Source organism: Lactuca saligna, chromosome 4, assembly GCF_052625555.1.
Source record: "Lactuca saligna cultivar CGN05327 chromosome 4, ASM5262555v1, whole genome shotgun sequence".
Lineage (NCBI taxonomy): Eukaryota > Viridiplantae > Streptophyta > Magnoliopsida > Asterales > Asteraceae > Lactuca > Lactuca saligna.
The window spans coordinates 138,153,004-138,159,003 of NC_136420.1; positions in this window are offsets into that span (position 1 = coordinate 138,153,004).

The window sequence follows — 6,000 nt, forward strand, 5'->3', positions numbered from 1 at the left end:
AATGTTTCATTTTGGGACTATCTCCCTTGATTCACGGGAATGTGATTGCTATAAACCCAAAAACGTTCGTCAGCGCCAAGCGCCTTGCTCAAAAGCTTATTGACCATGGGGTAGAGAAGGGAATAATGACTCCCGTCACGGAACAAAAAAAGGTAAATGATAATAAGAGGAAGTTTGGAACCAAAGAGAAGATCCAACCAACCGAGGAACCCTCCAAAAAGCAATAGATAGTGGCGGTTCACACTGCAACTACTCCTGCCACATCAGCACCCACAAAGTAATATGTCGGTAATCTACCAAAGTGTGAAAAATGCCCCTTCCACCATCATGGAGCCTACCAAAGTTGGGGTGAGTCAATCATGTTATGGGTATGGAGAAACCGATCACTACAAAATAAATTGTCTAAAGGCCAACAATAGGAACACATGGGGAACGGGAAGAGTCCTAACAGTTGGACATGAGGAGGAAATAAAGGATCCTGCAGTTGTCACTGGTACGTTCCTCCTCAATAAAATTTATGCATGCATACTGTTTGATAGCGGGGTGGAAAGAAACTTTGTGAGTCATAAGTTTAAACATCTACTCAAACAAAACCCTCAAACACTAAACGATACATTTTCTGTGCAAATGGCAAATGGAAAAACTGAAACAACAAATAATATATTCATAGGGTGCACGCTAACTTTAAATAACCACTTCTTTCAAATCGACTTAATGTCGGTTACCATAAGGAGTTTTGATGTGATCATCGGCATGGAATGGTTAAGCCCTCACCGTTTCGATATTATGTGCTATGAGAAGGTCGTTCGCCTTCACCTACCCAACGACGAAACCCTGATTATATACAACGACAAACCCAATACAAACCTTAACCTCATTTCGTGTATCAAGGCACAAAAGTGTTTACACAAGAAGAATTATGACTTCTTATCCCACATAGTTGACAAAAAGAAAGAAGAAAAGAGCATTAAAGACATCTCGGAGGTATGCGATTTCCCCGACGTGTTTCTCGAAGACCTACCGGGTGTACCTCCTTAACGACAAGTTGAATTTCGAATTTACTTGATACTCGGAGCCACACCAATCGCTAAATCATCGTACAAATTAGCTCTTACTGAAATGCAAGAACTCTCCAGGAAATTGAGTGTATTTCTAGACAAGGGGTCTATAAGGCCAAGTTTCTCACCCTGGGGAGCTTCGGTCTTATATGTAAAGAAGAAGCATGGTTCGTTTCGCATGTCCATCAATTACCGAGAACTAAACAAACTTGCCATTAAAAACTAATACCCTCTTCCCCGGATCGATGATTTGTTCAATCAACTACAAGGAACAAGCTACTTATCAAAGATAGATTTAAGATTAGGGTACCACCAACTACGAGTCCGAGAAGAAGATATTCCCAAGACCGCCTTCCGAACTCACTATGAACATTATGAATTCATAGTGATACCCTTCAGTCTAACAACAGCACCCGTGACATTTATGGACCTAATGAACCGAGTCTGTCGACCCTATCTTGACAACTTCATGATTTTATTTATCAATGATATACTCGTCTATTCACGAAGTAAGGAAGAACACAGTAAACATCTACGGCAGGTTATAGAAACACTAAGGGTAGAGAAGTTGTATGAAAAGTTCTCCAAATGCGAGTTTTGGATTCAAAGGGTGGATTTTCTGGGTCATGTGGTCAGCAAGGATGGAATACATGTGGACCCTTCGAAAGTCAAAGCAATCGAAGGCTAGGCAACCCCAAGAACCCAACGGAGATTAGACAATTTTGAGGCCTTGCTGGATACTATAGGAGGTTCATACATAATTTCTCCAAAATCACTAAAAAACTCACCACCCTAACAAAGAAAGGTGTAACCTTCATTTGGGAGAGGAAGTAAGAAGCTGCTTTCCAAACCATGAAACAACCTCTATGCAACACCCCTGTCTCGTCTCTCATAGAAGGGACAGAAGACTTTGTGGTCTATTGTGACGCATCCAATCAAGGGTTAGGATGTGTACTCATGCAGCGAGAAAAAGCCATAGCCTACGCGTCAAGGCAACTAAAGAACCATGAGGTGAACTACACCACACATGATCTTGAGTTGGGGGAAGTCGTGTTTGCACTAAAAATTTAGAGGCACTACCTCTACGGTACAAAGTGCACCATTTTCACGAATGAAAAAAAGCCTCCAACACATACTAAAGCATAGAGAGCTTAACATGATGCAACGGCGGTGGGTAGAGCTACTGAACGACTATGAGTGCGAGATCTAATACCATCCAGGAAAAGCCAACATGGTAATCGATGCCGTGAGCAGGAAAGAATACTCAGGATGCCGAGTAAGAACACTAACAATGACCATCTACTCCCACCTATCTTTACAAATCAAAGAGGCCCAACTGGAAGCCTTGAAACCGAAAAACATCACAAATGAAGCCTTATGAGGGATGTACAAGAATCTTACGGTCAAGGACGATGTAGCCTACTACCTCATCGACCGAATCTGGACACTGAAGTTCGGTGGGTTCAGAGAGGTGGTCATGAACGAGGACAACAAAAAAAAGTACTCCGTCCACCTAGGTTCAGACAAAATGTACCTGGATATCAACAAACGTTATTGGTAACTGGATATGAAAGTTGAAATCTCTACCTACATGAGCAAGTGCCTGACTTGCGCCAAAGTTAAGGTAGAGTATCAGAAGCCCATTGGTCTACTAAAACAACCATGCATACTCGAGTAGAAGTGGGAACAGATAATTATGCACTTGTTAACCAAGTTGCCCAAGATAGCGGGCAGACTTGACACTATTTGGGTAATTGTTTACCGGTGGACTAAATCCGCCCACTTCCTGCCAATAAAGGAAACTAATAAAATGGAGAAGTTAACCAAGACCTATATAAAGTAGATTTACCTCTCGTTTTTAGCAGTCACTTCAGAGGTCATTGGGAACTCAGCTCGATATGACTACTGCTTACAATCCCCAAACAGATGGATAGAGTGAGAGGACCATCTAGACATAAGAGGATATGATTAGTTCCTATGTGATAGACTTTTTCAAGGCGTGGGTACCCACTTACCACTGGTTGAATTCTCATACAACAACATCTACCACACAAGCATCAAGGTTGCTCCCTATGAGCCCTTATATGGACATAAATGCAAGTTACCTCTCTGTTGGGCTAAGGTGGGAGATACACAACTGGAAAAGAGAAAGTACCAAACAACACTCTCACTAGGCCCGAGATTATTGGGGAAACAACCGAGAAGATCGTTCAGATTAGGGAAAAACTAAAGGTGTCCAAAGACCGACAAAAGAGCTAACCGAATAAACGATGGAGGTCCTTGGAATTTCAAGTCGGTGACCACGTGTTGCTAAAGGTCTCTACTTGGAAAGGGATGATACGCTTTGGAATGTGGAGAAAATTGAATCCAAGATACATCAGACCGTTCGAGATCCTTGCCATGATCTTTCCCGTGGCTTACAAGCTACAATTACCACCAGAGCTCAACAATTTACATCCTGTCTTTCATGTGTCCAACCTGAAGAAATGTCCATCTGACGAAACACTCGTTGTCTCACTTGATGAGATTGAGGTAAATGAGAACCTCCATTTCTTAAAGGAACTAGTAGAATAAATGGACAAAGAGGTGAAACGAATGAAACAGAGTTGCATCCCCATTGTAGAGGTCCGATGGAGCGCCAAACGACGACCTAAGTTCACCTGGGAACACGAAGACTAGATGAAGCAAAAGTATCCACATCTCTTCCCTAGTTCTTAAGGGCCTGCTCTAGAACTAATTTCAGGATGAAATTCCCTCTAACGGGGAGATGATGTGACAACTAGAAAATTTTGGGTCAAACCAAGTCTAAGGGAGTCTCGTGTATAAGGGTATACACAATGTATGATGTAACCCTATTTCAATAAAAACATTTGAAATCCATAAGGGCATTGATTTATAAGCTATCATATATATATATATATATATATATATATATATATATATATATATATATATATATATATATATATATATATATATATATATATATATAAGTCTTGAGGAACCATGTTGTAATTAGCATTGACAAGTCAACAAGAAAGCACACATTAAACAATTTCTTAGGATTTATAGCATAACACTCCACTATGGCTGAACACACCCTGTGGGGACAAGTTAGGACCGAAATCAAACCCAAAACAACGTACCTAGGACCGAAATCACCTCAATGGGACACACCTTGGCCGAATACTACATTAATGGATCATTCCTTAGCCGAAAACTACCTTACTAGATCAATGTTTGGCTGGAATCAACAAGTGGGATCATGCACCAAGGGATTTCAGTCAAGCCTAGACCGAAACGACCTTTGTTATGGCCGAAAACTAAAGTGAATCACCCAAGAATGCTTCCAGTAAATAAGGTTCACCTTAAGATGTGATATCCCACCTATTCCCCATGTAAGTTCACAGTTTCCTACGTATTATCCAACATGTATCCATTAATTAACCCACGAATAACCAAGATTATTATCCTCCCATATAGTCCAAGTGAACACCGTAATATCATTCCATCCCTTTTATTCACGATAGTAGCACCTCCAACAACCCCACTCTCATTCTACTTAGCTAACAATTCAAACTCTCTCAAGAAAAAACCTTGGATATTTCAAGACCGACATTCTTCAAATATCATCCTGAAATCTTGGTAATTATTTTTGAGATTGCTAGTGATTCTACACATTATTATGTTGACTTCATCCTATTTACACATAGTATTATGTGTTAACATCCTTATGGTATCATAAGCTTCAAAGAGTTCATAAAACTCTTCAAGTGTTTTAGTCTTGAAATCTTCACTCCATGACTTCAGATCAACCTACACAAAATAACTCAAGGTGAGCTTCATACCCCCAATTTTGCGTTTATACATTCTTTTAGGGGAGGGGGAAGGAATACAAGTCAAAATATGGTTGTGCTTTATTAATTTGAATGTCTCATCCTTATTACTTGAATATGATGTTATATTTGTATAAGAATATAAAGATCTCCATTCCTTTTTACACAAAATTTATTTCATATGAAGTTGACATGTAAAAGTAATTAAAAAAACATAACATATTTTGTGTTACAAATATTAACCTAAAAGACGAGTTTTATAAACTACAAATGTTTGGTAATTTTTACTAAAAAATAGTTTTTCTCGTAGATATGGTTGTATTTTTAGTCATCACTATTTTGATAGTTCAAAAACCAAGTATATTATGTTTTAACAACATGCATAAACACTAATCAAGATTACAACTGGATATTTATGTAATGTTTATATAAATATTCTACATAAGAACATACAAGGAAAACCGTAATGGGTATATTTTGGAAGTCACAAAAACATACTTTATAATAATTCAATAATATGATGATTTCATTATAAAGAAAAAGGGAGTCGAAGTTCATGTAAATCTGTTAATGCTCTAGTAAGACATTCTCTTTACCTTACCTACCTAGCGTACACTTTAACTCTTGCATTATAACCAGAGTCTCCTAGATGGAGAGCGAGATAGTTTTGTATAGATCTATACGGGATTGACAACCCCACACTTGAGTTGTTCGCTACAGCTAGAGAGGCCAGTCTAGGGTTACAAGTATCTACCAATTCCAATGCCTGAAGAACGTCGTACAGGCATATCAGTCACATCAAGCATGGTTATAATAATTCACATAGGGATTAATGACACTATCTCGGTTTACGGGAAGCTTACACTTCACCGGTTTTATTAAAATATAAAACAACATACTACTCTTCAATACACTATTTATTATATTTCTGGTCTTAGGGTTGAAGACCACAGTCGACATGTAAGAAAATATTTAATTTTCTAGAGACATACATACTTATTTACTCCACAGGGATCAAGATACAAAGGGAATTCATACATTTTTAGTCTTGGTTATTCGGCTAACAATTTATTTATTAGAAAATATTGGATTTTCTGGAAGCATAC